This window comes from Choloepus didactylus, chromosome 11 (assembly GCF_015220235.1).
Source record: "Choloepus didactylus isolate mChoDid1 chromosome 11, mChoDid1.pri, whole genome shotgun sequence".
Lineage (NCBI taxonomy): Eukaryota > Metazoa > Chordata > Mammalia > Pilosa > Megalonychidae > Choloepus > Choloepus didactylus.
Genome location: NC_051317.1, coordinates 61,311,021 through 61,324,195, shown reverse-complemented (window position 1 = coordinate 61,324,195; position 13,175 = coordinate 61,311,021). Strand labels below are relative to the sequence as shown.

General features: G+C 39.8%; 1 pseudogene; it reads left to right on the top strand.

Moving 5' to 3' along the window:
- Positions 1-1,918: 1,918 nt before the first annotated feature.
- LOC119506031 lies at positions 1,919-4,156 on the top strand (annotated as a pseudogene).
- Positions 4,157-13,175: the final 9,019 nt, after the last annotated feature.

Genomic DNA, 13,175 nt, shown 5'->3' with positions numbered 1-13,175 from the left:
CTGTAGATACTTGAATAGAGAGACCAGATTTTGAAGGGTGGGTGTCAGGGGACAATGAACCCTTGTTACACAAGGCTGAGCAGCTGTTGCCCAGCTGCTGTGTGTTTCAGTGCTGAAGACAGATGTATGCAGATTTCTCGCTGCATATTGGAAAAAATGAGATTTTCATGGGCAAAATTACCAGACCATTACAAATGTCCTTGGGGCTTCTATTTATTGGTAAAGCCCCCATGGTCTTTGATTAATCTGTAGCCTTACACTCCCTACTGTCAATTGAAGATCTTTCTACAGCAGGGAATGTGAGTCTGATTAAGGTGACAATCAACGCAGACACCAACCTTGCCCCCATGCCTGAGCCCATAGAAAGAACATGTGTAACAATACTCTGGTCAATTTAGAATCAACTTCTCATGTGTCAGTCTTCTGGGTGATTCACACAGGAATCAACTTTGGCCTTGAATTCATCGTTTGTATTAATGGATTCTTGCCACTGCATTGGCTGTCCAATAACCACTTCCCTTTCTACATGGTGAGAAATCCCCACTGTGTGTTGTTCTGCTCTGACATTGAAGTATGGAAATTTCACCTTCTGTCTACCCTCTGGTAGTCAAGGCATAAGCATGTGGTTTAGAATCAGCCAATCAGATACTCTGAACCAGGACTTGAATTTGGAATAAGTGACAAAGAACAAAGGTCAGTAAGATTTATTCATGGTGGCTGCCGGGGTGTGGTGTCTGATTGCAGGGACAGTGATAATTTAGTCTTACAGCTCCTACTGAAAGATAATCACTGAACTTCCTGTGTAGGACCCTCTATACTGCCTTTCCTGCATGTTTTCCAAGTCCAGGCCTTTAGCTGCAGTCAATTCTTTGAGCCCCTCATATCTTTCCAATACATGCCTTTTCTTCCTAAGATATCTTGCAATGGCTTCTGTTACCTGTATCAAATTTCTAAATGATAGACATGGTTTTGGTCTATATGTGGTGGGGGCTGATGACAGTGGAACAAAGGAGAAGGAGGGAGAATAGAAAGAGGCAGAGGAGGAAGAAGAGATGATAAAAATATCATGAAGATACAAAGTTAAAAAGAAGACAATTAGGAAGGTTATGAAGAAGATGGAGAATAAAGATTCCCAAAGCTGTTTTAGGAACTCACTTATTGTCCTTTTTACTTGTATATTTCCAGGTGCTGATAGTTTTCCTTAAGATTTATGGAGCAACAGTGACTTCTCTGACAATCTCTTCCTTAATTCAGTTAAGAAGACCTTGGATGGATTAGACCTAGAATAGACTAGAGGTGTGTGAATTATGGCCTCTGGGTCTCCAGTTGTTTTTGTAAATAAACTTGGATTGCAACTCAGCCATGCTCATTCATTTACATACTATCTATGGCTGCTTTTGCAGAGTTGAGTAGTTGAGACAGAGATCATATGGCCTACAAAGCCTGGCCTTTTATAGTCAAGTTTGCCAAAGCCAAGTCTTCCCTTACCCGGCCTGGCACTCTCTCTGCTTGTCACTCTGTCTCATCAGGAAGTCTTAATGGAGGTGGTGGGATGTGGGTCTGGATTAGAAACCTGAGTGAGACATAGCCAAGCAAAGACCGCTAATCGATTTCTCCTTGGTACCTAAATGGAAAGCAGCATTCATGTACTAGATACATAATATATCATTCATTATGATGCATGAAGATCTCTGGTCTAGAAGTCAGCAGACCCATATTTTAGTTCTGGCAGTGGCACTGACTATCTGTATTACCTTGGGCATATTACTTCACCTTTCTGAGCCATTATCTCCTCAAATACAATGAGTCAGGGAACTGGATTAAATGAGCTACAGTTGTGCCCTGCTTGTCTTAAAATCATGGGGTGGTCATATTGCATAAAAAAAAATGTGAAATCTCCACAGATAAAATCCCAGCTATGTGCATAAAACTGGCTGATTTTGCACCAAAGTCCATCCTGAATGGGGCCAGCCAAGGATACAGTCATGGAACACAACTATTTGACTGGATTTGTGGGAAGACACGCAGACAAATGAGGCAAATGGTCCTGAAAGATGAGGGCACCATGTCACACCAGCAGACGGGAGCCAACGGGACAGAGGAGGAATGGGTAGACTCATTAGGGACACAGTAGGGTGGATTCCTCATTTAGAATCCAAGAATTCCTTTCCTGCCTAGTTTAAGGCCTGGAATAGAGAAATGCATTTGGAATGCCAATCCCAGACTTACTCGCTCTGTGGTTCGGGTGGAGTGTCTGGAATCAGCATTACTCATGTGGAAACATTTTGCTCTTTAATACCCCCAGAAGGTCCTGGAACAGACTGTGGCAAACCATGAAAGCAGGCAAGACAGAGAGGCCCTATTATTTGCTGAATCAAATGATTAATTTTCAAGACAGATTAAAGGTTTTATATGAGTTATGCATATATCTGTAAAGCTTTATTCCTTCAGGAGATTTCTGTCTGTTTTTGCATAGAAAAGAAACGTATCCTCAAGTTTTCAAATGCATCTTTAAGAAATAAAAGGTAACTCCTTTTAAATATCTTTTAAAATTATACAAACTTCCCAAACTAATTACTAAACACCAACACCGTGAAGTATCTGAAACTGAATTTACTGGAGGAAAATATTCTCTGTTAGTTACAAAAAGAAACATAATTTTTATTGATCTGAAACCTCTTAATATAGTTAAGGTTTCAAATGTTATTTTTAATTGCTTAATCACTAGCATAAAGTATAAGAAAGTTTATATTGACCTGATGCTTTATTTCTAATAGTTTCCTCCAGCTTCCCCCTTTTTCCTGACTATGAACTATAATAAAGGCTAACATCTGATAGTTAGTGGGTGCCAGGCACTGTGCAGGGAAAAGGGCCCTTTATTACAGTCCTGTGTCTTTTAATCTTCTCAACAACCATGTGAGACCCTCATTTTATTTATGAGGAAACTGAGATTAAGACAGCACAGCTACATACTGGTGATGGCACGGGAAGTCTGACATACCTTCTTGTTGAGTTAACTCAAACAGTGTTGAGCAAGAGACTTGCACACTGTGAATCGCTGAGAGCTCAGGTGATGGAGGCTAAAGCTTTCCCCAGAATGGGTACTACTATAAATGTAATATTGATCAATGTGCATTTCAGGGAAGGAGATACCATCATTGTTCCTGGAGTAGAAGGGCCCATTGTAACTCAGATTCGAGGCCTCTTGTTACCTCCTCCTATGAAGGAATTACAAGTGAAGAATCAGTATGAAAAGCATAAAGAAGTAGAAGCAGCTCAAGGGGTAAAGATTCTTAGAAAAGACCTGGAGAAAACATTGGCTGGTTTACCCCTTCTGGTGACTTATAAAGAAGATGAAATTCCAGTTCTTATAGATGAACTGATCCATGAGCTAAAGCAGACATTTAATGCCATCAAGTTAGAAGAAAAGGGTGTCTACACCCAGACATCAATGCTGGGCTGTCTGGAGGCTCTGCTTGAATTTCTGAAAATGTCAGAAGTGCACTATGCAGGAATTAACATTAGCCCAGTCCATAAAAATGATGTTATGAAGGCCTCACTGATGTTGGAACATGATCCTCAGTATGCAGTCATTTTGGCCTTTGATGTGAGAATTGAGCAGGATGCACAGGAAAAGGATGATAGTTTAGGAGTTAGAATTTTTAGTGCAGAAATTATTTACCATCTACTTGAAGCCTTTACAAAATATAGATAAGACTACAAGAAACAGAAACGAGAAGAATTTAAGCACATGGCAGTATTTCCTCGCAAGATGAAAATCCTCCCTCAGTGTATTTTCAATTCTTAAGACTCAATAGTGATGGGAGTGACTGTGGAGGCAGGTCAGGTGAAGCAAGGCACACTTATGTGTGTCCCAAGCAAAAATTTTGTTGATATTGGAATCGTAACAAGCATTGAAATAAACCACAAACAAGTGGATGTTAGAAAAAAAGGACAAGAAGTTTGTGTCAAAATAGAACTTATCCCCGGTGAATCTCCCAAAATGTATGGAAGACAGTTTGAAGCTACAGACATTCTTGTCAGTAAGATCAGCCGGCAGTCCACTGATTCACTCAAAGACTGGTTTAGAGATGAAATGCAGAAGAGTGACTGGCAGCTTATTGTGGAGCTGAAGAAAGTATTTGAAATCATCTAATTTTTCCACATAGGGGAAAGAAATGCAGTAAATGCAATATTATGTTGTACTATCACCAACAAAAACAAGATGAAAATATGGAACAGACATATTTGGACACTGGAGGACTTAAGTATGGAAGGAAAAAAAATAGGTGTATAAATGTTTTCCATGAGAAACCAAGAAACTTACACCAGTTTGACAGTGGCCAATTACATGTCCCCACAGTCCACTGTGCCTGTTCCCCACCTTCTCTACTGGCTGCTGTTTTAAAGTTTGCCCTTCCCAAAATTTGAATTTTTATTACAGATCTAAAGCTCTTTCAATTTATACTGATTAAATCAGTACTGCAACATTTGATTTAAAAAAAAAAAAGATAACACAGAAAGTTGAGGGACTGGAACTCAAACTCAGATGACCCTGAAGCCAAATCCCATATTCATCCATCCATCCAACCAACCATCCATCCATCCATCCATCCATCCATATACTGGCAAATATTTATTGGTATCTATCATATGTCTGGTATTAAAAATACAATAGTGAAAAAATGAAAGAGCTCATCACAGTACATATAGTCTAGTGAGGAGAGGAACATTAATAAAAAACTACAACAGATAGATAGAGATTTTAATTGGAGAAGTATTACAGGCAAGAGATGTTTAGTGTTCCAAGAACATATGAGAGAGTGAATTACCAAAGTTAAGAATGTGTATTAAGTGGGATAGGATATAAACTACTGCTAGAAACAAACTAATCCTGAAAGCTCAGTGGCTTAACAGAATAAAGTGCATTACTAACTTATAGTGCCTGCTTTTCAAGGGCCAGCAGAGAATTCTGCTCTACCTAGTGCTCGGAGATCCAGGCTGACAGAGGCTCTGCCATCATAGCTCCACCATCTGGAACATGTGGCCTCCAGAGTCACTGTGGGAGGGAAAGAAAAGCAGGGTGATCTCCCTGGGTGTTTTTTTTTGTCTTTTGTTTTTTTTTTTGAATTTTTATTGGGATTGTTCAGATACCATACAATTATCCAAAGATCCAAAGTGTACAATCAGTTGCCCCTGGGTACCCTCATACAGCTGTGCAGCCATCACCACACTTAATTTTTGTTCAATTTTTAGAACCTTTTCATTACTCCAGACAAGAAATAAAGTGAAAGATGGAAAAAAAAAAAAAAAAGAAAGAAAGAAAAAGAAAAGTAAACTCGAATCCTCCCATAACCCTAACCAACCCCCCTCAATTGTTGACTCTTAGTGTTGGTATAGTACATTTGTTACTGTTTATGAAAGAATGTTGAAATACTACAAACTGTAGTATATAGTTTGCAATAGGTATATATCTCTTCCCTATATGCCCCTCTATTATTAACTTCTAGTTGTACTGTCATATATTTGTTCTGGTTCATGGAAAAGTTTTCTAATATTTGTACAGTTAATCATGGACATTGCCCACCATAGGATTCAGTTTTATACATTCCCATCTTTTGACCTCCAACTTTCCTTCTGGTGACATATAGGACTCTGAGCTTCCCGTTTCCACCTCATTCACGCGCAATTTGGCACTGTTAATTATTCTCACATCTTGCTACCGACACCTCTGTTCATTCCCAAACATTTAAGTTCATCCTAGTTGAACATTCTGCTCACACTAAGCAAACACTCCCGATTCTTAAGCCTCGTCCTATATCTTGGTACCTTGTATTTCATGTCTATGAGTTTACATATTATAATTAGTTCTTATCAGTGAGACCCTGCAATATTTGTCCTTATGTGTCTGGCTTATTTCACTCAGTATATTACCCTTGAGGTTATGTCGTCAACCCATTTTTTTTTTTTTAAGATGGTTTTGTTCACACACCATACATTCCATCCTAAGTAAACAATCAATGGTTCTTTGTTTGGTCACATCTTTATGTGTTCACCACCTTCACCACTATCTATATAGGGACATCTACATTTCTTCCACAAGGCAGGAGGGAGTGTCAAAGAAGGTAGAGAGGGAAAAGAAAGAGGAAAAAAATGACAGCTAGGAAGTAGCAAAAGGGAAAGTAACCTTAAATCAAAGTAGGGTAAAGAGTCAGACAACACCACCAATGTCAAGTGTCCAACATGCCTTCCCTATCCCCCCTCTTATCTGCATTTACCTTGGTATATCACCTTTGTTACATTAAAGGAAGCATAATACAATGATTCTATTAGTTACAGTCTCTGGTTTATGCTGATTGCATCCCTCCCCCAATGCCTCCCCATTTTTAACACCTTGCAAGGTTGACATTTGCTTGTTCTCTCTTGTAAAAGAACATATTTGTACATTTTATCACCATTGTTGAACACTCTAGATTTCACCAAGTTACACAGTCCCAGTCTTTATCTTTCCTCCTTTCTTCTGGTGTCTCACATGTTCCCATCCTTCTTCTCTCAACCATATACATAGCTATCTTTGTTCAGTGTACTTACATTGCTGTGCTACCATCTCCCAAAATTGTGTTCCAAACCACACACTCCCATCTTCTCCTATCACTCTGCAGTGTTCCCTTTAGTATTTCCTGTAGGGCGGGTGTCTTGTTCACAAAGTCTCTCATTGTCTGTTTGTCAGAAAATATTTTGAGCTCTTCCTCATATTTGAAGGACAGCTTTGCTGGATACAGGATTCTTGGTTGGAGGTTTTTCTCTTTCAGTGTCTTAAATATATCACACCACTTCCTTCTTGCCTCCATGGTTTCTGCTGAGAGATCTGCACATAATCTTATTAAGCTTCCTTTGTATGTAATGGAGTGCTTTTCTCTTGCTGCTTTCAGGATTCTCTCTTTGTCTTTGACATTTGATAATCTGATTATTATGTGTCTTGACGTAGGCCTATTCAGATCTATTCTGTTTGGAGTATGCTGCGCTTCTTGGATCTGTAATTTTATGTCTTTCATAAGAGATGGAAATTTTCATTGATTATTTCCTCTATTATTGCCTCTGCCCCTTTTCCCTTCTCTTCTCCTTCTGGGACACCAATGATAAGTAGATTCTTGTACTTTGTTTCTTCTTTAAGTTCCCGGAGACACTGCTCATATTTTTTCATTCTTTTCTCTATCTGCTTCTTTGCGTGTAAGCTTTCAGGTATTTTGTTCTCCAGTTCTTGAGTGTTTTCTTCTGTCTCTTGAGATCTGCTGTTGTATGTTTCCATTGTGTCTTTCATCTCTTGTGTTGTGCCTTTCATTTCCATATATTCTACTGGTTGTTTTTTTGAACTTTCAATTTCTGCCTTATATATGCCCAGTGTTTTCTTTATAGCCGCTCTCTCTTTTGTGAAATATTCTCTAAACTTTTTGAATTGATTTAACATTAGTTGTTTAAATTCCTGTATCTCAGTTGAATTGTATGTTTGTTCCTTTGACTGGGTCATAGCTTTGTTTTTCTTAGTGTAGGTTGTAGTTTTCTGTTGTCTAGGCATCTGACCTCCTAGGCCACCCCAATCAGGTTTTCCCAGATGAGAACAGGCTCAGGTCACAGAAGGAGGTAATATTTCAGTATCTGGTTTCCCTGATGACTTTTCTTAGAGGATTGAGACACCTGTGCTTTTCTGCCTGGCAAATCCACGTGTCAGCCTGTCACTGCCTGTGTAAGAGGGTGTGGCCTGTGGCTCTCCTCCCCCAGGCTTTGGGGTCTGGTTCTGGAAAGGCAGGCAGTAGAGCTGGGCCCCTCCCTTTCCTCTTGGGAAGCTATGCCCCCTCCAGAGATGTCATCTGCATATCAATATCAATAAATTCTTTGTTTCTGTGACTCTGCTGATCAAAGTGTTTTGATTTTAAAATGGCTGAGGCTGTCTTTACTGCAAAGCGCTGCAGGTTGAGAATGGCTGAGGTTTCCTCCACAGAGAGAGAAAGGGACAGAAAAACTCCCAGGTTCACCCGTCAGCCAGAGATAGCACCTGATCCTCTGGGCTCCCCGTCCTGAGACAGATATGTCCCCCAACTCTCCCAAGGTCAGTTGTCAGCAAAAGCCTCTGTCTGCTTGTTGTCTGTATTGAGCAGTTAAGATTAAAACCCCATTTGGAGTTGGGCTGAGAGAGTGCTGTTCTCTAGCACCGCGAGTCTTCCATGAGGGAGGGGCTCTTGGCTCTCAGCGCGGGGCCGCAGTTTTACTTACAGATTTTATGCTGTGATCTTGGGCATTCCTCCCAATTCGGGTTGATGGATGATGAGTGGACAGTCACGTTTGTCTCCCAGCTGTTATTCCAGGTTATTTACTAGTTTTTTGGTCATTTATGAATTGTTCCGGGGGGGACTAACAGTCTTCCACTCCTCTCTATGCCACCATCTGAGCTCCAACCTGGGTGTTTTTAAAGTCCAAACTTGGAAGTGGCTTACCTCTCTCACATCCATTAGCCAGAATCCAGTCACCTGGCCCTGACTTAACTGCAAAGGAGCCTGGAAAATGTCTAGGAAGAGAACAATCAAATGGAAATACTGGGCATTGTTTTTTGTTTTTTTGTTTTTGTTTTTTTTTGTTTTTGTTTTTGTTTTTTGCAGTGAGAAGGCATGGAAGGTTTCCCTGGGGATAGAATGACTGAGCTCAGATATTAACTTGTGGAGAAGTTCCAGTAGAGGGAACTGTTACATACACTGCTCTTTAGGAGGTGTTTGGTGGTTTTGAGTGAAGGATTTCCAGCTCTCTAAATCTTCTTAATTCCTTTGTAATTGGTTTAGCTAACAAGTCCATAATTAATCTATTAATTTGCTTTATATTCTTATTCTACCAATGGAAAGCATTTATAAAGTGTTTCCTATGTGTAAGCTGCAGAACAAGGGCTCTGTACAACAATAAACTAGGCACCATTATTTCCTTCAGGGAGCTTCAACATAGTTGAAAAGATAAGACAGATATGTAGAGAGTATTAAATAATAACACGAGGAACACTGTACGAAAGCCATCTCAAAAGCTTAAACAATAGAAGGCGTATTATCCCATATAGCAAGATGGTTGAGCAGTTGAATGGTTTGAAGATTGGGCAATTTAGTAGCTCATGGATCCCATCAACGACCAAGTCCTTACCGTCTTTCTGTCCTGCCATTCTCAAGGTTGGCTGTAGAGTCACAATTCATATGCAAACATAACAATATTATGTGGAAGAAGAAACAGAAAAGGAACATCTCCTTCTTGTATATCCTCTTTAAGAGTAAGGAATCCTTCTCAAAAGATTGCCAGCAGACTCACTTCATACCACTATCACTGTATTATGCCATGCCTAAGACAATCACTAGCAAAGGAATGAGATTCATCATGATTCCCTGGTGCTGTGGCTCATCTCCTCTGAAAGAAAGAATAAAATAGAAGAAAGGGAATAATAGTTGTTGGGACCTGTTGTGGTTTGAATTGTGCCTTCAAAAGAGATGTGTTGAAGCCCCAGTACCTCAGAGCATGAACTTAATTGGAAATTCAGTCATTGAAAGTGTGATGTTAGGTTAAGGGGAGGTTGTACTGGAGTAGGATGGGTCCTTAATCCAATATTATTGCTATCCTTAGAAGAAGAAGGGACACAGACAGAGAGGGGAGATGGCCATGTGAAGATGGAGACAGACAATGGAGTGATGTAGCTACAAGCCAAGGAATGCCAAGGACTGCTGACAAACACCAGAAGTTAGAAGAGTCAAAGAAGGATTCTCCTCTACAGGTTTTCAGAGGGCATGTGTCTCTGCTGACACAGTTTAACTTTGGACTTCTGGCCTCCATAACTGTGAGATAATAAATAACTGTTGTTTTAAGCCATGTGGTTGTGGTAATTACTTATGGCAGCCCTCAGAAACTGACAAGCTCTGACAAAGTGTCTGCCATAGTGAGGATGCTAAGTGCTAAAAGAATAGTTCAGAAATAATCTGGAAATTTTTCATGAAAAAAAAACATCATTGAGAGGGTTTTTCAGGTAAGGAAACAATAGGCTAAGAGATTGGAACACATAAGTATTAGTGGGCAGTGTAAGGAATTGTCTGACTGGAGTCAGAGAGTTTTGGAAGCCTAAGGAAGGCAGAGCTTGGACATCAAGTCCTGTAATCCCCACAGGTGCATCTACCAAAGTGTTTGCCCCATTCTCTCTGGAATACTTCAGAATGAGAAAGTTATCTTCCAGACTCCCAAAATTGGGGTCATTTTTTTTGTGGTTATCCAAATGTATCTAGCTCTCCTGGATATTCATTCATTTTTCATAATGATAACTCTGAAACAAAAACATCCCATTTTAAGGAATTAGCTTAGATTCTAGGATCTTGCCCAGAAAGTCTTTGAGGAAACAACACTCGTCTTGCCTTCGTCATGGGAATGCTGTTTGCCTTGTCAAATGAGTAGGAGGCCGGCATGGCATAGCCCTTATTGGGAAACCAGGCACCTGGGTTTTAGGATTGCTTTGGCTTCAGGCTTCTTTGGGATCAGTTGAAGTCATTGCAGAAGTGAATCTCAGTTTCCCAATGAGGAAAATGGAGTTGGGCAGGTTAGTCGTGGGCAAGGTCATTATGTTAGCGTCCAATGTGTAGTTAACAAGTAGCCCTCTGGAGAAAGCCTCAAAAGATTGTGAAAACCTTGGCTCCAATCTAGGTGTCCTGGGTACAATCTCCAGGGGAAATAAGAAAGCTTATGTGTAAGCAATCACATTGACCTCTATCTGAAGAAAGAAGTTATTAGGAAAAATGGTGTTGATCTGGATAAAACTTACGAAAGGAGAGCTCACATAGACCAATCTGGGCAATGTGTCTTAAGCATTGCACCAGGGAGTAGGGTCCCTGGCCCAGGAACTTTATTATCTGTTCTATGTGGCAGGAACATCCCTAGAGTGGAGATTGATGGATCAGGTCATCAAAGCTGTGCTGTTGTCTCTCAGCTCCAAAGCCACCCTTCAAAACTGTGACCTGTGATGCTGGGCCCAAGACTCTGCAAATTACATTTCTCCTCTGTCAGCCAATGGGGGTGCTAGAAGAAGGTTGGATGACTTGAGAAGGGAGAAGACACTTGCTCTTTCCTTTGGTTTGCTGTTTTTGTCAGAATCATCTGAGCAATGGCCCTTCACCTTGGGAACTGTAGCTGGTTTAAGATCAACTTCTTTTTATATTCCCAGAATAAGCCTCATTTCACCAGCACCAGCATTAGCATTACCAAGGTCCCTTCTTCCAGCTTCTAAATTCTTATAGCACCAACCCCTTCCCTTTGTTCTCCAAGCCTTAGGGGATGGTTGCTTCCTGTAGTTACTATCTCTGTGTTTGATCAATTCTTTATATTAAATTCTTTCTGTTGAAATGTCTGTTGTTTCTGTTTGGGACCTGACACAAATGCTTGATGACACCAGCTGTCCTAGTTTGCTAATGCTGCAGAATGCAAAACACCGGAGATGGATTGGCTTTTATAAAACGGGGGTTTATTTCACTACACAGTTACAGTCTTAAGGCCACAAAGCGTCCAAGGCAACACATCAACAATCGGGTACCTTCACCAGAGGATGGCCAATGGTGTCCGGAAAACCTCTGTTAGCTGGGAAGGCAGCTGGCGTCTGCTCCAAAGCTCCAGCCTCAAAACGGCTTTCTCACAGGACGCTCCTCTCTAGCAAGCTTGCTCCTCTTCAAAACATCACTCCCAGCTGCACTCCCTCAGTTCCCTCTCTCTGAGTCAGCTCATTTATATAGCTCCACTGATCAAGGCCCACCTCAAATGGGCGGGGCCACGCCTCCATGGGAACATCTCATTGAAATCATCACCCACAGCTGGGTGGGGCACACTCCAAGCAAATCCAACCATCACCAAAACATCTGCCCCACACAAGACCACAAAGATAATGGCATTTGGGGTACACAATACACTCAAACCGGCACACCAGCCATTAAGATTATTCAACAAATTCCATATATACATTATAAATTATAAAATTCATTTTATATATATATATATAAATTTCCTGCTTATCATTCACCTCTCTGACTAGTATTTGGCTTCTCATGTAGATTTTCCTACAGAGAGAATTTGTTCTTCAGCAAACATGTACAATACACCTTTTTTTTTTGGAGATTTTAACTTTTATTTATACATATATAATTAGAATAAACAAAAAAACAAAATTTTATCAGGATAAAGTATCACTGCCATTTTGTTTGCAGGGAGGAGTCAGGACATGGCACCATGACAACTTCTAAGACAATTCCAAAGCAGCTAGTTTATATAATGTTAAGATTAACAGAAGAATGCCAAAATACATAGTGGTTATTTCTCAAAGTGAGATAAGTAACTTTTAGAAGAAGAAAGAAGTTCCCATTATGCAATGACTTGAAAATCTCAAATACAACTAAATAGCTATTCTATAGCTCCATAAGTACTGTGAAATTGTTATGGATTAGTATACATTTCAGTTTAGTATAGAACTGCATTTTGTATTTTATAAAGGCAGCAATTAATTATATTTCGGCTTTTATTCTAGATTCTTAATTAACATGGTTAAGATGACAGTTCAAACATATTAAGTGAAGGTAGTTAATAATAATCACGATCTTTTGCAAATTACAGACACTGTGTAATGCTTAAATGGAATGAAACCAGTATTATTTAATTATGCTCTTACACACACATACGCACATAAACAGAACTAGGAAAAAAAAACTATCAAAGGCAATCATTCTAAATGTTATATGTCAACACAGAAATAAAGTAATAGAATCAGGGCTCAGTATACAAAGGTGACTGGTTCCAACACAAAGCCAGGAGCCTGCGTCAGTCATCTTAATCAAATGGCTTGTAGAAAGCATCATATTTCCAGTAGATAAAATAAAGACTTTCTATGGAAGTCTGTATATCTTTTGAAAGTTTCACATCTGTAAAACCAGAATAAGGCTACAACTATTTTGAAATATGGACAAGATATCAGATTTTACAGTAAGATTCTCAGCCATATGTAAGATAGAAAGATCTCCATGTAGCATATGCTCCTTGGTTCCTGGAAAGCTGCATGTGCATAAAACAAAAGTTGCTGAAGAAGTAAATTGCAGTGGAGTAGCTGAGCTAAGTTTCTATTGACTTGACCT